Consider the following 24,086-nt stretch of genomic DNA (forward strand, 5'->3'; position numbering starts at 1 on the left):
ATGTTTTGCTCCCCAGTTTTCATTCTGAAGATTCAGAAGTGGCTTTGCAGAGAAGGAGGCGATCTCAATCCTCCTATCACAGATGAAGATACAAGCAGAAGAGGTTAGATGACTTGCTTAAAGTCACTGAGCTATTTAGTGACAGAGCTCAGTCGCTGACACTTACTCCAGTATCGTTCTTACTATATGACGATACTTCTCTAACATCCCTCAACAGAAATGAATGCTATCTGTGATGAACCCAAATCACTGACAAAATTATTATTTAATTATCCTCATGGCTAGAAAATGGGCCTTGATTCTTGATTAAAATAAAAGCAACCAGATCATTTATTTATTATAAAATACTACTGTCAAAATACACCAACATAAGACTATAGATCTTCATCACACAGCAAAGCCAAAGAATGACTAAATCTGGTGAAAAACTGGGAAGGGTATTGTGATATTTTTTTTCCCAAATGGATATGAACATGAACTCTCTAGAACTCCCTGCTCATTTTGGGGTTATTAGCTATATTGAAACAGAAAACAAACTCTCCTTATCTAACAACTGGATGACAACCCATGGAGTGCAGTGAGCCCTTTTGGGGCGATCAATGACAGATGTACAGTCAGAAGCTACTTTCTATGGTTCCAAGCTGAATAAAAGTCTGCAGAGATGTGGACTCTCCCCAATCCCCCCCCAAAAAAAACTGTGCATAAAACTTGAAAGGGGGCAATGTATGTACTGGAGTCCCTTTGGACTTTCTCTTTCACTAACAGAGGATTGCAACCTAAGTGGTTTCTGGCCACAGCAGAAAGCAACAAAAGGCTGTGTGGATGATTTTTCTTAAATGAAAAAAAGAGAAGTTGATGTGATTTGAATTGCATGATCCAGATGGTGTTTTCCATCTTTCATGCTCTTTTGGTTGTGGCCACATCTTGCCTATGGCTTTTGTGGCAGGACACACTCACCAGTCAGCAATTTCACCACTGCTTGGGTCCAAATGAGCTATGGAGAAAGAAATTAGAGTCAATGAAGAGGCCACAGCTGGGAGAGATCAGCCACACTCAACAAGCCTTCTCCCACATACATAAACAGACCAGACAGAGGGAAGGAGGGTGAAGAAACAACACACTGAGGTTTAGACGGTAGTACTTAGGGCCTGCAAAGTCTACCTAACCACATGACATGCGCCTGCATGTTCTAACCCGATCGTTGAAAATCCCCAAGTGTCTCTGAAAAGGTGGCTATTAAATTTCTCACCTGAAACATTCGAATGCTTTCTGATACCACAAAATATTTTTTCACAGACTCAAACTGTTCTGTAAATACTTAACTGAAAGGAGAGAATAATTTAGTAAGTTTATTCTCATGTAAGAAAGTGTCTCCTTTAATAATGGACTATGTTAGCTTGGTTTTGAGTTCCTGCTGTGGTTTTAAATCTCTATCTTCACTGCAGTTCTTAGTTGAAATTTTCTAGGCTTCAAAAATTCACATGGACTACGATCCTATCCTGTTTATTAGAAGAAACATTAAAGCCTGTAACATGTCTTTCATAGCATATTGCATTTGCACCTGAGCTGTAAAAGGAAACTAATGCCTTTAGCAACGGATTATGGCTTTTTAAGTACCACTTTCCTTGCATAATACTGCAATAAAAAAAAGAAAACATCCAAATGAGATATCAGTATTTTTTTTCTAAAGAGTGGGGGAAATTTTTAACTCCGTATTGTGTTTTATGTTCTGCTACTTGCTATTGAAAAGCTAAGATTTTTTTTTCTTCTTTTGTCAAAAGCAAACTTCCATTCCTCTGTGTCACGAAGCATGCATGGCATCTCAGCCTCTGCTTAGAATGAACAAAATTGTGTGAATGAGCAAATCTTTACCACGATTTTTCCGGCCCATGATGCTTTTCCACAGGAAAAAACACAGAATCTAAATTGTGGCCTGTATTAATAGCAAAGGCAAAGCTATATAAGCTCTGAGCAGCGTTCACAGTTTTAGAATAAATAGTTCTTGAAAATACTGGGCATAGCTTCTAAAATCCAATTAATAAAGTAGTCTACCCAGTCACTAGGCAGAGCTGCTACAAGCAGGAGTTTTCACTTTTCAATCTTTTTCTTCAATGCTATTTAAATGATGAGGGGAAAGTAAGAAGAAGAAATAAAAGAAAGCAAGCCACTCTCACATGTTTCTAATTGGAATATGCTGACTTTCTCAAAGATAAAATGTATCGAGAGACTTAATGTTGCTCCTACCTTTGGAACCAGTAATTCTATGCCTAAGAATTAATTTTAAATCAGAGAGTTAGGCAAAGATTTTTGCAAGTTTTTTTTCATGTAATGGTGACACATAAGAAGCAGTATCAGTGTCCAAAAATAGGAAAAAAAACAAATCAAATATGGCATAGGATGATTTGAAGAATATTTATTAACACTGAAAAATACTGTGAAACAATGTTATGCTTTTCAAATGATACAAAACTATTTATAAATATTATCCTAATGTTTTAAGTATATATTTATGTGTATGTGTTTACATATGTGCTGATTTATAAGCACATATACAAATAAAATCTAAGAATAGAAGGAAAAAACATGATTTTCATTTTCTTCAACATTGCCTGTAATGCCTAAATTATCTACAATGAACACAGATTGAAGTTAAAATTAGAAAAAGAGCGTTTTTTAAAGTATATTAAAAATAACAAGATCAAATATCCTGAGGAGTTTAAAAATCATACATCTTGGAGAAAAATAAATCCATCTGCACTAGATGGGTTTTCTTAAATTAATATTAAAAAGTTAATGTTTTAGTTTATAAAGGAATAGCTTATAAGTAGAAAAGATTCCATCTATTTTTTTAATTGAAAAAATGACAATTTACATTTACATAGCATAAGAAAATCTGAAAGTGCTATTTCAAAGACTGCTATTCACTCTCCATCACCTTGCAGGTTTCTTCTGGTTACCAAAGACCAGTTGTAAGAATTCAGATGAATAATAAAACTCACAAAATGATAGCATTGGAATTGGGGTGGGTCTCAGGAATCATTTGTTCGAGAGATTTCCAAACCATGTTCAATAAAAACCAGCCTAGCAGTTGTTCTTAGGATCCACCTCAGAGAAGCAAGAAGGTCACTGAGCATATGGGACTGCTTCGACCATTTTTAACCTGTTTTATATAGTGAATCTTGTCTTAGCGTAGATTCCTCCAAAAGAAGACAAGATTTGGGTGCAAATATTTTATTTGAGAGGCAAATCCAAGAAGCACTGTGAGGGAAATGGAGAGGAAGGGGGAGAAGAAGGAAAGGTAATAAAGGTATTACTAAGAGGATTACCACTGTGGACAAATGGCACTCCATCTGGCTGGGACCCTCTGAGAGACTGTGGAACATGCCTCTTACAACAGTTTCGCTGCAGGAGAGAAGGCGGAAATATTTATCTACTAACATTTGTCCCTTGCTGATGGAAGAGCCACTGAAGGTTAATTCGCTGACACTTGCTGACTACCCGGACTAAGCAGTCTTCTGGAAACCATCCTGAGCTGCGAGACACAGGGAGGCTTCAACGAGCACATAGGAATTCCCTTGAAAAGTCCTGGCTCGGCTGGGCGCGGTGGCTCACGTCTGTAATCCTAGCACTTTGGGAGGCCGAGGCGGGCGGATCACGAGGTCAGGAGATCGAGACCATCCTGGCTAACACGGTGAAACCCCGTCTCTACTAAAAATACAAAAAAAAAAAAAAATAGCCGGGCGCGGTGGCAGGCACCTGTGGTCCCAGCTACTCGGGAGGCTGAGGCAGGAGAATGGCGTGAACCCGGGAGGTGGAGCTTGCAGTGAGCCCAGATCGCGCCACCGCAATCCAGCCTGGGCCACAGAGCGAGATTCCGTCTCAAAAAAAAAAAAAAAAAAAAAAAAAAAAAAAAAAAAAAGAAGTCCTGGCTCACAAAAGATTTCAACACCACTGTCAATTTCATGTCTTTGTATTCCAAAAGGAAAGGAAATTGAGGTTCAAGGAAGTCAAATGACTTAGCCAAGGTCACATAGCCTGTTAGTGGCAGAAGTAAGACTAGATTAAGTCCTGGTTCCTGGCCCTTTCCAATTCTTAAACCACACACCTGAAATCATGGAGAGAACACAGGCTTTGAGGCAGATTAGACTTGACCGTGAATCCTGGCTCTGTCACCTACAAAATGTTGGGCAGACTATTCAATCTAACTGAAACTCAGTTTCCTCATTGAAAAAAGGAAAAATACTGTTGGGTGTTTAATATGGACACTTTCGTTAAATATTCATTCCCTTGCGAATGCCTTAAAATATCAAGCAATTGTCCATTGTACTAGGTCACTAGCCAGCGTAGCTGCAAGCAAGAGTCTACCGTTTCTATCGTTTGAATAAAGCACAAAAATGTGTATTTTAAGATATGATCTATCATTTGCCCTTCATGGCATTCCAACTCTGAATACTTGTTATTCTATTATCTTTCTTGGTGAGCTCCTGTACCACTTAGAACTATTTTAGAGCAGTAGTTTTTGTGTTATAATAAAGTAACTAGGTAAATATATAAGTGAATATTGTAACTTTTACATTTTATCGTAATAAGAATTAACAGTACACCTTTGGGTGCGTAATATACTCCAAGCACCCTTTAAAGCAGATTTCACATGGATTATCTCAATAAATTGCAATAACCATCCTTAATAATGCTAACACTAGGATCAATTTGCTAATGAGAAAATTGAAACGTATTGAAGGTAAATAACCTGCCCAGGTCATGTAATTAGCATGCAACATAACTTGAGCCCCAACTTAGATCTGAATGACTCCAGGACTGGTGCCCTTCATAAGTGCACCCTATTCCTTTCCACTTTGTTGACAAATTGGACAGATCATATGCATACAAGTGTACATGATCCGCCGAACCTCTTGCACAATAGGCTAGGGCAGCCCTCAAATGATCAAATCGTGGTTTAGTAGAATTGCTCAACATTCTGCCTTAACAGATCACCATCCCATCCCAGTCTCCTTTATTGAATCTTTGGAACCAGACAAATCTTGGTTCAAATTCTGGTTAGCACTTCATATCTGTATCATGTGGGACAAATGACTTCATTTCCATGTGACTTAGTTCTCAACAATGTCTAACTTGCAGAATTAGAAAAATTGATGTGGCCAGGTGCAGTGGCTCATGCCTGTAATCCCAGTGCTTTGGCAGACCGAGCAGGATGATCACTTGAGGACAAGAATTTGAGACCAGCCTGGGCAACATAGCCAGACCCTGTCAAAAAAAAAAAAAGTAAATAAATAACAATTAGTGGCTAGGAACGATGGCTCATGCCTGTAATCCCAGCACTTTGGGAGGCCGAAGCAGGTGGATCACCTGAGATCAGGAGTTTGAGACCAGCTGGACCAACATGGCAAAACCCCATCTCTACTAAAAATATAAAAAATTAGCTGGGCATGGTGGTGCATGCCTGTAATCCCAGCTACTCGGGAGGTTAAGGCAGGAGAATTACTTGAACCCAGGAGACGGAGGTTGTGGTGAGCAGAGATCGCACCATTGCACTCCAGGCTGGGCAAAAGTGACACCCTGTCTCAAAATAAGTAAATAGATAAATAAAAATTAAACTTAAAAATAATGAAGCACAAAGGTGCATACCTGTACTCCTAACTACTTGGAAGGCCTGAGGCAGGAGGATCCCTGTAGCCCAAAAGTTCAAGGTTGCAGTGAGCTATGATTATGCCATTGTACTCCAGCCTGGGTGACAGAGTAAGACCTTAACTCTAACTTAAAATAAAATGAAGTTATATTTCAAGAATCAGAGATATAGTACATGTTCACAAAAATATAGCTAGAAATTACTACTTCCTAATTGTCAGTAAAGAATTTACTCCACATACACTAACTATTTTGAATGCTCTGGACTCCAGATTGGCCTTATAGATGCCCTATTTCTCAGTGTGTGAAAATGGAACTGCTGTATTAATCAAACTTCTCTACTGTTCTGAGTAGTGGTCATGACTAAAATCTTGTGTTAGACCTTGCACAATAAATAAAATTGGTTCTACATCCTCAAATAAATATCAGTTTGTAGGTTTATGTAGAATGTATACAGAGAAAGAATGAATAATATACACATACACATAATACCATTACATGTGTTTATACATTTGCATATATAAATAAAATAATAAACTCATTTCTGCTTTAGATAGATTGTGAAATAAAACATGCAAATTTTACTATTCCCACAGCATAATAAGTGTGTTGCCCATTTTGGTGAATGGTGTGGTTGTAGCAAAGGGTTAAGAATCAGATAAAGGATGGAGGAAGTAAAATTTTACATTGAAAATCTATTTTGAAAATCCTATGATTGCCCATCAGTGAAGTCATTTTGGAAAAATAGCCTGTGGGTGAAATTGTAAACACCATATGTTTTTGAATATTGTAGTGTTGTCTAAGAAAATTACTGAAAAAGACAATTTTAATGCCAAGAATATTTTGAATTGGCAGTTATATCTATAATATTAGTAACCCTTTTCTTTTAACACCTTGCTGAAACTACAAATAATTATTTATATAACTAAAATGGAGGCTACAAAGAATTTCTTTATTGAATTTTACTGATACCATATTTGTTGGAAAAGAGCTTCTAGGGGAATAAAAGCTTGTCATTAATCCACAGATTTTTGTTGTTGTTGTTGCTGTTTCTATCACTCACACACTCTGACCTTTCTGTGTCTGAGATTTCTCACATAAATCCAGGCAAAATAATGCTATTTTTCCTCAAAGTTCATTGCAAAAATTGAATAAATAGAGTTAGACATTATAAAATTAAAACCACTGAGCACCTACAAACCATATTTTACATCTTTGGTTCCCTCAATTACTCTGAAAAGCACATATAGAAGACATCATAGAAAAATGCAAGCTTCAGGATCATTTTCTAGTGCAAATATTAAATCACAATAGAAAATATTAAGAATTCATTTTTTTGGCAATGACTTGGTCTAAAGGCAGTAGAAGGGAGATGGCTGGCATGCTCCATGCCAGCGTTTGATGAGATAAACGTAATATTTGTAATAATGCATGTTCTAATAGTACATTCTGAAGAAGCCCCAGAAGAAGTAATAATGGAATCCAAAAGGCATTTTCACACAGTGTTGGTACATATATCAGTCAGCCATCACATGGCTTGGGAGTTGTATAAATGTTTATGCATCATTTTGAACAGGTTTATCAGTCTCAATGCTTTCAGGTGTTGAACACCAGATTTATCAAACTTATCCACGTGAAATTTAAAACTGGTTTACCACTAGTTAATACAGACTCACATGAACAATCATTTCCTGTGAGTGCCCATTAATTAGACAAACGGAGTGCTAACAAACAGAACTGCTGTGTCATTCAGTCGAGCCCTCCAACCACTCTGGGCTGCGGTAACTCCATCTGTAAAGCAGAGGGCATGGATTGGTTGATTGCCAGTTTCCTCTTAACACTAAAGCTTTATTTACTGTTATTTTATGTAGTTCTTTTCATCAATTCTGTTTGGGAGAATTGTACCGAACTAGAAAGTTTTAAGATGGTGTAATATGTCTTGAAAAGCTTTAGAAATGTTTTCTTCCAAATTATTTCCAATCTTCCTCTCATATTTGCCCACTTACGTATTTACTAACCAGGTGATAAATAAGTCCATTTTCTCCTACCCCTTAACTTATGTATAATTATATATTCATATGCTTGTTATTCTATTTCTATTTATATCTTTCCAATCTATTACAAAGTAATCTCTTGAGAACAAGATGTATGCCTGTGTTGTTTTTGTAGTTCTCAATGTACTTAGCGAAGTGTTTGTTCATATGATGCAGTCATTAAATACTTTTTAATAAACTCGTGCCTGAAGGTGTCCCTTGAGAGTGAACTTCAGCATATGCCCCTCCTCGCCACGGCCACACTCACTAAGGCTGTGGATGTGGCATCATCTGAAATCTGGATTAGAGAATTCCTCCACTCTTGCCTTCACCCCATTGCTCTAACCCGTTACTGAAATCCTCTGCTCTTGCTTTCTACCCTCTTGGCTCTGAGAATTGGTTCATCCTCCTTGTTTTGTTCCATTTAGTTTTGGCAACTGTTCCCAGACTGTTTGCCTTGTTTACTGACCTCAGAAACCCCAAAGACTCGTCTGTGCTAATTGCCTCCACCTTCTTTGGCTCCAAATTCCAAATCATTGCCCAGACCAAGCCTTTGAGACACCACCTGCCCCATCTTATGGAAAGGAGATGATATTTGATTTCTTTGGACAACATCCATCTTATCAGGTTCATCCAAAACTCAGATTTATTTGTAATGGACACTTGAAGCCCAGAATGAAGTAATGTTAAATAGTTTCTAGCTGTGACGGTGAGTGGAACATTCATTCTGTTCCAATAACAAATGTCTACATTGAGAATAATGCAGTAAAGAGAAGGATGCACTTCTTAATATGAGATATGTGTGAGGAACATGGAAAATAATTAAGAATTAAGGAAGATAAGATATAATTGAATTACGGAAAAAGCGTTAAAAAGAACTGCAGAGCTTTAAACAAATAGAAGATCTAATAAAAATCCTCACTCGACATAAATCCTTTATGAAATATTGCTGATACATGATCATTCAGATTCTGTATTATTTCCAGAAATAAAGGGCTAAGTAAGTCAATCTCTTAGGAATTTCATATTGAATGGAAATCTTCATTCAGTAATTTCCACAATGTTTGTCCTAGTTCAGTCCTTTGAAATTGCCAGAAAAAAAAAGTCTTCTTTCTTTTCAGTAAGATAACTTTCTTTTTTCTTTTCTCTTTTTTTTTTTTTTTTTTTAAGAGTCTTACTCTGATGCCCAGGCTGGAGTGCAGTGGTGCAATCATAGCTCACTGCAGCCTCAACCTCCTGGACTCTAGCCATCCTCCCTCCTCAGCCTCCCGAATAGCTAGGACTACAGGCATGCACCACCATGCCCAGCTAATTTTTGTATTTTTTGTAGAAACAGGGTCCTGCTCTGTTGCCCAGGCGGGTCTCAAATTCCTGGGCTCAACTGATCCTCCCACTTCAGCATCCCAAAGTGTTGGGATTACAGTTGTGAGCAGTTGTGACCTGCCAAAATAACACTTTAAATATTGTAAGATGATCCTGATAGCCCCTACTACTACCACCATCTTTGTATGTGTGTGTGTATGTGTGTGTGTACGTATACATACCAACAAGTACAGCTAATCATAAAAGCTTTCTGCTTGTTAATACTAAGGCAAATACATTACATACATAATCTCCTTACTATAACTTGTAAAGTTATTTATTGGCCCCACTGAGCATTCATGTTTAACTTTTCAGAGCATGACACTAACAATGTGGCCTTTAAGCTTGAATTTTAAAATGAGAATAATGTTGATACTTACCTCATATAGGTATCGTGAGGCTTAAGTTAATTAAAGTCTGTTACAAGGATTGAATGAGGTAAAGTACAGAAAGCACAAGATATTTAACAAACTGCAACAATCATTAGCCATTAATATTAACTGTTTTAAGCCAGGCATCCTCAATCTTTTTCCATTTGTTTAATTATATTCGTAAAATTAAATAATTATATAATTATTTTTAGAAATATACGTTCAGTATAAAAATTAAAACAAAAAGAAGTAGAACTGAGAGATAACATGTAGCAGAAAAATAAAGACAACATTTGGGGTATATATGTTGAATTTTTCATTGACATATAATTGTTTACATAGATTAAGATTATCTAATGTGTATTCTGGGTTTTTAGCATTAATCACAGGCATCTTACTATGTTGTTGGGTATTCTATTTATAAGTTACTTTTTGATGGATGCATATTTCATGAAGTGCATATATATATGCATATTATATATGCACATAGTTTACATTTGGGATATGTGTATTTGTGTGTGTGTGTGTGTGTGTGTGACTATTGAACGTCATTGTGTTGATTTTGTACTGATTTGATAGGTTCAATATTTTAATATAGTTCTCACAGTTCTGCAACTTCTACAAACATGATTTGTTTGCCTAAGTCTTTGTTCAAATTATTCATATAAACTATGAGGAAAAAATATCTAGGACAGATACTTCTGGCATGTCACTGGAGACGCTACTCCAGTTTGATATTGATCCATTAATCAAAACTCTGTGACCATTGTTCAAACAGCTACAAATTCACTAGCTATACTATTATTTAGTCTACATGTCTCTATATTATTAATAACAACATGGTAAAACTCCTTCCAAAATATGCCATCACAGGTAGATTCATTTTGCATAAGTTCAAATAATTACGTAGAACTAGAAACTAGGTAAATTTTAGAAGCAACCATTTAAAAATAGCTATTAGTAGGTAATATGAATTAATAATTGATCTGTCTCATTTCCAGTAGACATTGATTCATACAATATTTAGAGACCACTTATTAGGGACCTTGTCCTACATCTCATGTTTCTAAACAAATATATATTTCTAAACAGAAAAAGAATAATGACTTTGGCTGAAAAATCAGGTTTATTGTTGTAGAAACAAAAGCACAGAAAAGTATTTTCAGGTAATTTGTTTTTTAAATATAAAAGCATGGGCAGTTGCATAGATGAATGGATGGATGGATGGTTGGTTGGATGGATGGAATATCATGTCCAAAAAATGTATAGGATGTTAAAGCTTTCATGGTCAATGGTACATTGTTCTGTGTTCAGTGAGTTTTACTTATGGGTTGAGAGGCAAGTCTTATCAAAGTATATGTTTGCTAGAAGAATCAGCTCTTATCTGTCAGTTTCGAGTACTATATAATGGCAGCATTGTTTTGTTCCACTGCTTAATAACTTAGATATTTCAATGGATAGATTGTATTCTTAGCAAATATAGTTCTTCACATACCAGAAAAAAATGTCAAGTAAAATTAGACTTCAAATGTTAGCTTAACCACTACGATATGATTTGTTATTTTTCATGGCACTACCCAAAAATAATTCTAAAAGAATTGCTCATCCTTTATTATGATGCATTAGCAAGGTTGACAAAATTAAGGGAGAGCTTTCTTACCTTTCTGATATTTGGAAATAGCCTCCTTATTCAGCATGTTACAAAAACCATGCAATTTTTCTTACCACTATTTCTAATTTTAATTTGACTTTGTTCTAATTTTCCTTTAGTTTATTATCTAGAAGTTAAGATTTCTTACACATTTCTCCTACATAGTATATCATGAAAAGTATACTAAAAGGGAAAAAGGTAACTTGCAATGGGTAATCAGATGTTAAAGCTACTAATCAATGTTAAAGCTCATTTTTAATAGTTTCGTAAAATGAGAAAGTAGTTGAAAACCACTAGAAAACCGCTGGAGACATTATTTACAGATGCTATTTGTATGACAAGAAAGACTGTAAAGTTATGCAACACAAAGGCAGATTCCTTAGTTGTCATTTTCTTCCACTGTAATGACGTCCACTACATTGTTATTCAGAACAGAGTAAACAAGCATTTACACATTGTAAAAACGCTGCATATGAAGAAAAGAAAAAAGTTAAGACAAAAAACTAACATATATTGAGCACCTACTATGCGTCAGCATTTATATAATTTTCTTTACTTTTAATACTCACAAAGCTTTGTGAAGTGATCAGAATTAGAAGCTTAAAGGAGCTGAGCTACTTTACCAAGGCCTCGTAGCTAGTTAGTGGCACAGCCTAGCTCCGCCTTCAAAATTCAAGCTCTTTCTCATCCACTGGCCACCTTTAGCTCCCTGTAGCTGACTGCCTTTCAGTCTTTCATGAAGCAAACAAAAAACCACTAAGATGTTGTGAAACATCTTACGACATTTAAAAATATTTATAGTCATTCCTATTATCGCTGTGATTAAAACAAGCAATATTAATCTTAACGATGATGGTGCTTTCAAGGCTTTTTTTTTCTGAGACAGAGTGTCACTCTGTCATCCAGACTGAAGCACAGTGGCACAATCATAGCTCCCTGCAGCCTCAAACCCCTCTGGGCTCAAGGGATTCTCCCACCTCAGCCTCCCAAGTAGCTGGGACACAGGTGAGCACCAGCACAGATTTTGAGCGTTTTTGTTTTGTTTTGAAACAGAGTCTTACTCTGTCGCCCAGGCTGGAGTGCAGTGGCACGATCTCGGCTCGGTGCAACCTCCGCCTCCCAGGTTCAAGTGATTCTCTGCCTCACCCTCCCAAGTAGCTGGGATTACAGGCATCCACCACCATGCCCGGTTAATTTTTGTATTTTTAGTAGAGACGGGGTTTCACCATGTTGACCAGGTTGGTCTCTAACTCCTGACCTTTTGATCCACCCACCTCGGCCTCCCAAAGTGCTGGGATTACAGGCGTGAGCCACTGTGCCCAGCCAGATTTTGAGTTTTAAGTTGCCTCTCTCAGAACCCTTAATAGTATCTAGAACATAATGACACTGAGTTTCTCTTCACAACCCAACAACTAACTTTTAGGGTCACGATATAACACATATTAGCACAGGATAGGGGAACATCAAGATTGACTTGCAGCCCTTCTCTAGGCTTTGAGAAACCCTACGTCTTTATTTGTTAGCACCAGATTAAGAGGAGAAATCAACCCCAGATTTCAGTGTAATTTATGAAAGCAATATTTCGACTTCTAATCAAACAAATCTCTCTTAAATCAAGACTATGGCAGCACCATGAGTGAAAGATCCAAATTATTTTTATTCTTCTTCTCTTCATTGTACTTTTTCTCTAATCCTTGCTTCTCATTTATTTAACAAACATTTATTATGCATTTACCATGTCCCTTGAATTTTGCTGGCACCATTTGTTAGTCTCTGGTAAGAAAAACTAGCAAAACTTAAATATTAGTAATACTAGAAAAAAATGTACTTTCAACACATTGATAAAATTTATCAGTCATGCTGAAGGATAATTTATGGACAACAAAGAAAAGTTTCTTAACAAATTAAATAATAATGAAGATAAACAGATGATGGATAGATATCAATCTTATACCTAAAAAAGAAATTACATTTAGAGTCGTATCAATTAGACATGGCAAGAACAGTACCAAAATTATATCCGGTGTTTTTATTTGACATTGTTCGTGAAATTTTGACTAATTTCAAAAAGATGTAAAGCAGTAATTATGTGTTATTATTAGGAAAGATAAGAGAAAATTATGATAATTTACAATTGATACTGTTGTGTACCTGGAACTTCACCATACAAAAAATCAGCACATAAATGTGAGAATAAGAGAGTTCAATAAAATGATGAAAGATGGGATCATTTTTTCAGCTGTTCATTTCAGAAACTTTTACATCTGTAAGAGCTGAAAGAGTAGTACAATGGACACTTGCATTTTTAACCATGATTCACCAACTGTTAAAATTTTGCTACATTGGCTTTTTTTCTCATTTGATTCATATTTCTATTTGTTTGTGTATTTTTCTCTCTCTTTTTTTATTTTTTGGCTAAGGCATTTGAAAGAAAACTGAAGACATTGCAACACTTGATTTCTAAAACTCCAGCATGTATACAAAAGTATTTTAAAAGTTGATATCTTCTCATAGGTAAAAAATAACTAGTTAGAACGCAAAATGAAAAATGTATCATTTGCAGTAACAACAAAAAATTAATGTCTTAGCCCATTAGGGCTGCTATAACAAAATGCCAGAAACTGGGAAGCTTATAAACAATAACAATTGATTTCTCCTAGTTCTGGAGGCTGGGAAGTTTAAGATCAAGGCACCAGCAGATTTAGTGTCTTGTGAGGAGCCACTTCCTGGTTCACAGATGGTGTCTTCTTGCTATGTCTCCACATGGTGGAAGGGCAAGGCAGCAGTCTGGGGCCTCTTTTAGAGGGTCATTGTATTAGTCCGTTCTCACACCACTAATAAAGACATACCTGAGACTGGGTAATTTATAAAGGAAAGATGTTTAATTGACTCACTGTTCAGCATGGCTGGGGAGACCTCAGGAAACTTACAATCATGGCAGAAGGGAAAGCAAACACATCCTTCTTCACATGCTGGCAGCAAGGAGAAGTGCAAGCAAAAGTGGGGAAAGCACCTTATAAAACCATCAGATCTTGTGAGAACTCACTCACTATCATGAGAACAGCAGCATGAGGGTAGCCACCCCTAAGATTCAATTACCTCCTACTAGGTCCCACCCACGACACGTGGGGATTATGGGAACTACAATTCAAGATGAGATTTGGGTGGGGACAGAACCAAACCATATCTGTCACTAATTCCATTAATTAGTGCTCCACCTTTCTGACCCAATGACCTCCTAAAAGGCCTCACTTCCAACCACTTTCAGGGGTTGGATTTCAGCAGATGATTTGAGGAGTACACAAACATTCAGACTATAGCAATAAATGGCCTTATTGAGAAATACATTAGACCTAAATGAAAAAAACTATTAAAAATTTACTAAAATACATCTAAAAAATTATATTCCTGGATAAAAGATAACACACAATGTAATACCATTTTCCCAAATTAATTTATATGTATATATTATACAAAATCCAATCAGAAGTGTATTGTGATATTTTTAAAAACAACAAAATATTTCTAATGTTGATCGGAAAGAAAGATCAGGCAAAAATCTGACATACAGCTTTGAAAAGAAGTATGTAAAGACTAATTCCACATTTAGGCTTCCTAGTGAACTAGAGACCATAAATTCTGAATTAGCACCAAATTTGAGTCTCAGTATATCACTACAACTTGTTTGACCTCTGAAGAATGATTTAACTTCTCAGAATTTCTGGTTTCTCAGCTATAAAACAAATGTGAAGATGCCTGTCTTGCATAGCTATATGAAGATTCCAAGCAACCCACTTTAAAAATCTAGCATAATCTCCAGACAATGAAGAAAAATTCAATATCTGTTTTAGAGGTTATTTTTTGGTCTTTGGAGACTATAATCAATTTGGGTCCAAAATAAATTTCAGCTTTATGTAAAGATTATTACCAAAAAACTTATAAAATTTAAAAATTAAGAAATAAGGAAAGATAAATTGTAGAAAAAGAAAATATAAACTAAAATTTATCAAATCCCTGGAATAAAGACTTTTACCTTAAGAGTGATGTAATATGCCATGCATGGTGGCTCACGTCTGTAATCCCAGCACTTTGGGAGGCCGAGGCGGGCGGATCACGAGGTCAGGAGATCGAGACCATCCTGGCTAACACGGTGAAACCCCGTCTCTACTAAAAAAAATACAAAAAATTAGCCGGGCGTGGTAGCGGGCGCCTGTAGTCCCAGCTACTCGGGAGGCTGAGGCAGGAGAATGGCGTGAACCCGGGAGGCGGAGCTTGCAGTGAGCCGAGATCGCGCCACTGCACTCCAGCCTGGGCGACAGAGCGAGACTCCGTCTCAAAAAAAAAAAAAAAAAAAAAATACAAAAATTAGCTGGGCGTTGTGGCACGCGCTTGTAGTCCCAGCTACTCAGGAGGCTGAGACATGAGAATCACTGGAACCTGAGAGGCAGAGGTTGCAGTGAACTGAGATCACACCACTGCACTCCAGCCTGAGCAACAGAGTGAGACTCTCTCAAAAAAAAAAAAAAAAAAAAAAGCGATGTAATAAATTATTAAAAATTATGCATAGAAAAATTTCTGGAAGAAAACATATCCAAATTCAGTCATGCACTGGACCGCATATATGATGGTGGTCCCATGGTATTGTAATGGAGTTGAAAGATTTCTACTGCCTAGTGGTGGTAGCCATCCTAACATTGTAACACAAGGAATAACTCACATGTTTATAGTGACACTGGTGTAAACAAATCTACTACACTGTCAGTCTTATAAAAGCATAGCACATACAATTATATAGAGTAGCTAATACTTGCTGATGATAGTAAATGACTATGTTACTTGATCTATGTATTTACTTTTTATCATTAGAGTGTTCTTGTCTCATAAAAAGAAAGTTCACTGTAAAACAGCCTCAGGCAGGTCCTTCAGGAGGAATTTCAGAAGCAGGCATTCTTATCATAGGAGATGACAGCTCTATGTGTGTTATTGCCCCTGAAGACCTTCTAGTGGGACAAGACGTAGAGATGGAAAACGGTGATATTGATGATCTTGAACCTGTGTAGGCCTAGGCTAATTTGTGTGTTCCTGTCTTCATTTTTAACAAAAAGTTTGAAATGTTAAAAAAAAAAAAAAACTAAAGAGAAAAAAGCTTATAAAGTAAAGATATTAAGAAACAAAATATTTTTGTACAACCGTAGCAATGCATTTGTGTTTTAAGCTGTTACTTAAAAGGATTCAAAAAGTTTAACTTTTTTTTAAGTTTACGAAGTTAAAAAGTTAGAGTAAGCTAAGGTTAATTTATTATTGAAGAAAGAAAATATTTTTTATAAATTTAGTGTAGCTTAAGTGTACAGTGTTTATAAAGTTTAGAGTAGTGTACAGTAATGTCCTAGGCCTTCACATTCACTCACCACTCATTCAGTGACTCACCCAGAGCAACTTCCAGTCCTATAAGCTCCATTTTTGATAAGTGCGTAATACAGGTATATCCTTTTTTTGTGTTTTATAGTGTATTTTTACTGTATCTTTTCTATGTTTAGATCTGTTTGGATACACAAACTCTATTATATTATAATTACCTACAGTATTCAGTACAGTAATGTGCTATATAGGTTTGTAGCTTAGGAACAATATATACCATATAGACTAGGTACATAGTAGGCTATATCATCTAAGTTTGTGTAAGTACACTCTATGATGTTCACACAATGACAAAATCACCTAATAATGCGTTTCTCAGAACATATTCCACTTGTTAACCAATGCATGACTGTACATTCATCACTGGGTAAATAGTCAAATGAATGAATGAGTTGATTGATTGGAAGTAAATTTCTAAGCTGGTGAGAAATCTGATGAGAAGGCTGACAGCTGTGGGAAGGATGGACTTGTAGGCAACATAAAGAAGAGACATTAGAAGTCCATTGCACAGGTAATAAATGACGGACCTGCTTTGTGAAAGTGTGACTAGAGCTAGAAGCGTAAGTCAGCTAATCTGCTGTGTGCTTGATGCCAAATTATAATATCAGTCCCTTAGCTCTTTTACAGTGCCTCTAGTTTACTACTACTGTCTATTTTCTCATTACTCTTCACAGAAACCAGCATATCATTTGTCTGATCTGTTCAGTGCCTATGCAATGCTTGGCATAAAAAGGGGGAGAATAAATAAGAAGAAAGAGGTACAGAGAAGGAGTCAGAAAGAAAAGGAAAGAAGGAAATCAAAATAGAAAAGAGAAAAGGTGGGAAAGAGAGATAAAAGAGAAAAATGAGAGAGAAGAAAAGACAGCCAAAAAAGAAACAGGTGAGAAAAATACATAGGGACAACTAAAATATTTTATGGGTAAGAAAAAGAGTTGAAGAATTTTAAAGATACTCATAACTGAAATAGTGCCTATTCATGTGAGGCAAATCATCAGGAATGTTTCATTTATGGTTATTTCAATGATTTGCACTTAATTCCTATTAAGTTTCCTCCTGCCTTTCATCCTTGTCTCAATTTCTTTTGCTTTTATGGAGTGGATCAGTCAGCAGATGAATTTCCCAAATACAGTCAATGGACCATTACTGCTACTAGACTCATGTGGGCTCATGGTCCCCTCTAGCTCATAGGGGCATCGCTCAAGTTTCCAAGTTGTCCTCAGTCCTGGGGCAGAAGGAAACCACTTCCCATTGCAGCCAAAATTTTTCCTATGCTATTTGAATTCGCACTTTAAATAACACAAGTTAATAAGGGTATTGAACAACTTGGTCAGTACCAAGGGGCTAACACTGCTATTATTTGCTAAAGGCGATATAATTTGATCTGGTACATTTCCATTTACTTAACTATAGATCCTTATTCTCAGTACTGAATATAAATATCTTCTTGCCTGCCGGGAACAGTTTTTTTTGAAAAGATGTTATTTTTATCTATTTGAATAACTCAGGAAAAGAATATAGATCATCACCTCAGATTAAAAAAAAAAGAAAAAGGGAAAAGTTTTATTTTCATGAGCCCCACTGACCACATCATTTACTAGTGTTGGCAAGGGTGCAGCACCTTATGAGTAAAAACAGCACTGCTGTCGCCCCTCAAGAGGTTATTTTTTTATATCCAGCACATTTGAGGAGTGTTGTTTATTACAGCTTGGTAAATATTTTTAAAGACTTACTTTGATGGAAGCTATGCTTCTTCTTTTTTTTTTTTTTTTTTTTTTGACGGTTTTGCTCTTGTTGCCCAGGCTGAAGTGCAATGGCACAATCTTGGCTCACCGCAACCTCCACCTCCCAGATTCAAGCGATTCTCCTGCCTCAGCCTCCTGAGTAGCTGGGATTACAGTCATGCACCACCATGCCCGGCTAATTTTGTATTTTTAGTAGAGATGGGGGTTTCTCCATGTTGGCCAGGCTGGTCTCGAACTCCTGACCTCAGGTGATCTGCCTGCCTTGGCCTCCCAAATTGCTGGAATTACAGGCGTGAGCCACTGCGCCAGGCCGGAAGCTGTGTTTCTTCTAAGTGAGGTTTATAGGGATATTGTAGCAGCCTAGCATCTGCAAATCAGTAGCATTTATGAGCTGGAAAAAGATAGCCAGGCATGAAGTTGTGCATGACATCTAGTGAAAATGTACCACTTTTGCCGTTAAAATTGCACATGGATATCTAAGAGAAGTTATTATTTCTCTTAAAAGCTCTTGTCTTCCTGGTGCATCTGTGAGATACTACTGCACCTCTTGTGTATGTATGCTGCATTCAAGACAACATTATAGGCAGAATCTTAAATTCTCAAAAGATGTAAATTGAAGAATAATTATGTACAATTCAAAAGAACTTTTTAACATAAATTTTTTAATAGATGGCTCCCTTTGTGCATTTAAGATATTATTTCATATACAGAACTGTGGCCTACACGCAATCTATCAAAATCACATCTATTGGGTAAAGTGAGATTTATCGGTAAGTAGTATTTAAAGAATGTGATCAGAATGCATGCAACAAAAGTATGAAAATAAATGAAACCACCTTAAAACTTACTCATTTTTGAATTTCAAGATCCTTGGCCAGTATACAAGACAGGCAAGTATTAATTTGAATTTGCACATAGAATTTAAAATAAGAATCAATATTTTCTTCTTGCATAATTGAAAGACTATTCGATTATTAGCTAGATTACTGACCATGGGCATACTGGACATCAGCTCCCAAACCTATTTCTATCCTTTGAGACTAATATAAGGTTTGGGGCCAGGTGCATTTCAAAAAAAAAAAAAAATTCTAATACACCCATAGTCCTCAAAGAGTGGTTTGCAGACCAACAGCATAAGCATCACCTGAGAATTTGTTAGAAATGCAAATTATCAAGCTCCACCCCATACTTAATAAACAGAGACTCTGGGAGGGTGGTCCAGAAACGTGTGGTTTAACAAGCACTCTAGATGATTCTGAAACACACTGAAGTTTAAGAAGTACTGAAGTAAACTATAAAGAGATTCCTAATCTATGCATACATCAGTTTACTGCTTCAGACAGTTATTTTCAAACTCTGTTTTCTGGAATGCTAACTTATGTCCCAAGGTCCTCTGATGGGGAGTTGTGAGGAGTGAAGAAATATAGCCGGGCGCACTTTGGGAGGCCGAGGCGGGCAGATCACGAGGTCAGGAGATCGAGACCATCCTGGCTAACACGATGAAACCCCATCTCGACTAAAAATACAAAAAATTAGCCAGGCGTGGTGGCGGGCGCCAGTAGTCCCAGCTACTCAGGAGGCTGAGGCAGGAGAATGGCGTGAATCCACGAGGCGGAGCTTGCAGTGAGCCGAGATCGCACCGCTGCACTCGAGCCTGGGCGACAGAGCGAGACTCCGTCTCAAAATATACATATATATATATGGGAAATCTATTTTAGAAGTATGATTGAAGGTAACTACAGTACTTGCAAGTGCAGATGTGTAGTAGGTAATTGCAATTACATGTCCTGAATACAGGAGCAAGAGCAGGACTGACAGGAGGGACCAGGGAGAAAAGAGAAAAGGAGAGTGGAGTTATGGAGGAGAGGCAGGAAGGAAAGAAAAGGGAGACTGTAGTTTCAGTTAAAAAATAATTTAAAAAATATATACAACAATCAAAATGAATGAATTTACCGTGTGGATATTCATAATGCAGCAATATAGAAAATCTTAATAATTTTATATTTAAAATGTCACTAATGTCTACATAAAGCATATTTTTAAAGCTAAAAATAATGAAAATAAAATATAAATATGCTTTTAAGAAATACAGTTAGATGGGATAAAATGATATAAGAAGCAATGCAAGAGAACAATGATCACAGGACTTGGGATGGTGATTGCATTAGGTAAGAAAAGACAGATGAGGGGACTGAGGAGAACCACATAGCCAGACAGAAGTTACTGTCAAGGCCTCAACTTGTGTGTTGAAAAGTGGACTCATGACTGACTGTGTAACACACTGCATGAATGAATACATTTACAGGGCCATAAGTGGATTAATGATGACCAAAGATTATTGGAGTCCAATTTTATATACCTGATGTCTATTAAAATATTGTAAAAATTCTAATAGTGGAATTATGAAAAATGCACTTGAAACTATCAACAAAATCATTCCAAAAATAAGAATTCTTCATTATAATATGTTATGTTAAAGACAATAATAAATAAATTAAATAAACGTCCTTACATAGAAATTTATTATACAGTCTTCATCTATGAGTTGTTTATATTTAACAAAAAAAGGAAATGTAACAAATTCCAGTCCTAGGCAAGATGGACAAAAATACAATGTGTCTTCAAGACCTTGCTCTGCCATTTTTTGGTGCCATTTTGCTTCCATGTTTATCTGATTCCTAGATTTTCAGGGCTCTCATCTACGGGGAATGGAGATAGAGGGGTCACTAAGCTTAGTTACCCTAAATACAATGTATTGGTTTCAGCCACTTCCATCAAACCCAATCTTGTGTGCGTCTATTGCCTGAGGCCCTTCTGCTGCATAACTATGAGTAGCAATTATTCAAATAAGCTAATTAATCCTTACAAACTAACTAGCCACCAGCTACTAGTTAACCCCTCTTCAAGGGATGGCTTAAGCTGGTTGAAATGTATAGCTCCTTTATAGACCCTTATGGATAAACGAATATTTGGAATTTGGAACTCTGCGGCACGCTGTGGAGGAAGATATTTTACAACAGAGAAACTTCTTCAAAGCATACCACCTAAGCAGCACTCTCTTATTATATGTAAGATTGACCAGTAGGTAATTTTCATTAACACAGGTTATTTCAAATGTATGTGTATAAGTCCTAGGTGGTGATGGAAGCTGAAACGATTCAGTCCAGAAGGCTGGACCATGTTACTACTAAATCACTTAAATTCTGCGGAATAATCACATGCCAGTGGGACCAAAGGCATTTTCCCATATTTACCTCTTTTCTCACTGGGCTGTAATTGAAGGATGCACAAATATCCTGTTTCCTAAGTTACGTGGAAAAGGAGAGGTCATACTAAATGAATAGGCTTGATCTAAATAGACCCCAATTTACATACAACATTATTTTAAAACATAGATTGGTTAGACTTGCATTTTCTTTTTACCGATTGCAATGAAATGAGAAATGGATTCTGTTAAATCAGAGATAGCTACATAGATAGATATAGATGTATAGATAATGGATAGATAGATACAGATGCATTACCTAATAATACGTAAAAATATTTAATTATATTCACTTTCAAAGGAATGCCATCTAAAAATCACAATATTATACTCTTAACTGTCTTGACTCAAATGTCTTTAGACACTTATACCATAAGCATCTCTTTCTCCATTATACATGAGGGCAAATTCCTTCAGGGTAGATAACAAATTTTTTCCTACTTATGAAAACAAAAACACTAAATAGATTTAGTTCAAGATGTTGCAAAAAGGAATTTCTCTTTGCAGTAAAATCAGATAATCAGACTTTTAAGAAAGTTATACATGAGCTAAGAACATATTTGTAATATAAATTACTTAGCAAATGGAACCAAGATTTGAAGTGGCATGGAAATGCATTACTTCCACAAGAGAGAAAAAAAAAGAAAGGGTGATCATTTATTCACAGGCACAGATTCGAGCCAGATACCCATAAAAAGTTAATGGGGAAACTCACAACCTCGTAAAAAGCTGTAGAAGAGCATCCTGGCCCACATCAAATCACCATACACATCCGCTGTGTGTGGTATATGTTATATGTCTTAGAGGATGGAAATTATGCATATAAAAGGCTACCAGTAGGTGAAATTACAGATATTCACTAGCCTGGATATCTATCATATTTAAGGCACCTTAATCTCAGCATTTTTGGTGAGAACCCTGTCAAATATAACTCAAGAACTTATTGTTAATGTTTTCTTGTTAGCCTGAATTTATAGGAGATGCAGATGAAATCCATTCCAGAACTCCAAGGAAAATTAGCCTTTCTCTGACACACCCCTCAAAATCCTTCCAGACTTGACCCACTATTCACCACAGCAGCACATCACCTCCAGGTACCAAAATCTGTATTAGTTATCTATGGCTGAGTAAAAATTTTCCCAAAACAAAACTTGATGACTTAAAACAACATTTGTTCCCACTGGTTCTGTGGTTAGAAAGCCAGGCTTGGCTTAGATGAGTTCCCTAACTCAAGGTTTCTCACAGTGTCACAATCAATGTGCTGTGACAGACATCTCAAGGCTGGACCAAGGGAAAATTGACTTTCAAGCTGGCTCACTGGTGAGTGGCTGGTGGTGGGCCTCAGGTCTTCACTGGCTATTAGCATGGCACCAGTTCCTTGCTATCTTGTTCTGTCTATTGGGCCACTCACAACATGGTATCTTGTTTTTCTCAGGGCAAGGGCCCAGAGAGAGAGACCATGAGAGAGCCAGCAAGATGGAAGTCACCATCTCTTTGTAACCTTATCTTGGCAGTGATATCTCATCGCTTTTGCAGTGTTCTCTTCATTAGAAGAGGGTCACGGTGTCCAGCTCACATGTGAGTGGAGACACATTACACAAAGCTATGAATTCCAGGAGGGGGGATCTTAAGGAGCCATTGTGCAGGCTGCCTATTACAGAGATATTCTTGTACGGTAATGAAGGAATTTGTAACACATTTCTAATTGCCCAGGAATTGTACAAAATTTCTGAATAGATAACATTTGACTGTAGCGTTGTATCTACATCTAGATTGTTAATTAAATCTAAGACAGTCTATCTATAGAGTTTTAAAGATCATATAAAAGTAGATCTAACTATGTATTGATGGTAAGGGAAGAGGTCCCTGAAGAAATGACTTTTCAACTGTGACCTGAAGGGCAGTGCAGCCAGTGATGACTGCATGGAGGTTAGGATGCAGGAAGGAAGAGCTGAATTTAGAAAACAAGGGAGAAAAGAAGAATCCTATTCAGAACCCTGTGTTTCTTGGCTACTACTTTTTCTTCCTCGTGTTCATCTTTTGTGCCAAGATCTATCAACTTATTGTACTAATTTAAGGGACAGATTTATTCACTTTGATATAGTTGAAGAACCTAAAGTTTAATGAGTTTGGAGCCCCAGTGATTTGAAAAAGAATGTAAGGAAGAAGGAGAATGAGGGAGAGGGAGAGAGAAGGGGGCAGGGGAGGAAGACGAGGGAGAGGAAAAATTGTGAGGCAGAGAACCAAGATAAGGAAAGGATGTTTCGGTGCATTCCTTTGTCTTCACCTCTGAAAGATTCTACACAGGTAGAAGAGAGGGTCTTTGCAAGAACACGCACTAGAGTATTTCTTGGTGAAAAGTCATTGTGGGATTAATCAAATTGGAGTTCAATTCACAGTCAATAATACAAACCCAAACTATCAAATAAGGGAGCTGCTGGAAATCAGAATGAGTACCCCTGAAGAAAGTTAAAAACAAAACAAAACAAACATGAAGACCAGCCGCCATCCAGAGTGGAGGGAGAAGGAGGGAAGGTATCTGAGGTGACAAAGGTAGAGGAAAGGTTACATAGGGTGAATAAGGAGAACCCAGTGATT

At 36.8% G+C, this 24,086-nt stretch overlaps 1 long non-coding RNA gene across 1 annotated transcript in view; it reads left to right on the forward strand.

Moving 5' to 3' along the window:
• Positions 1-22,582, forward strand: part of LOC107968509 (uncharacterized) — a 43,784-nt gene extending 21,202 nt beyond the window's left edge. The window contains exons 3-4 of the long non-coding RNA XR_008539279.1: positions 17,156-17,361; positions 22,453-22,582. This is a non-coding gene — a long non-coding RNA (uncharacterized LOC107968509). The remainder of the gene's footprint in view (positions 1-17,155; positions 17,362-22,452) is intronic.
• Positions 22,583-24,086: the final 1,504 nt, after the last annotated feature.

The sequence above is a fragment of the Pan troglodytes genome, chromosome 16 (genome assembly GCF_028858775.2).
Source record: "Pan troglodytes isolate AG18354 chromosome 16, NHGRI_mPanTro3-v2.0_pri, whole genome shotgun sequence".
In the NCBI taxonomy this organism is placed as follows: domain Eukaryota; kingdom Metazoa; phylum Chordata; class Mammalia; order Primates; family Hominidae; genus Pan; species Pan troglodytes.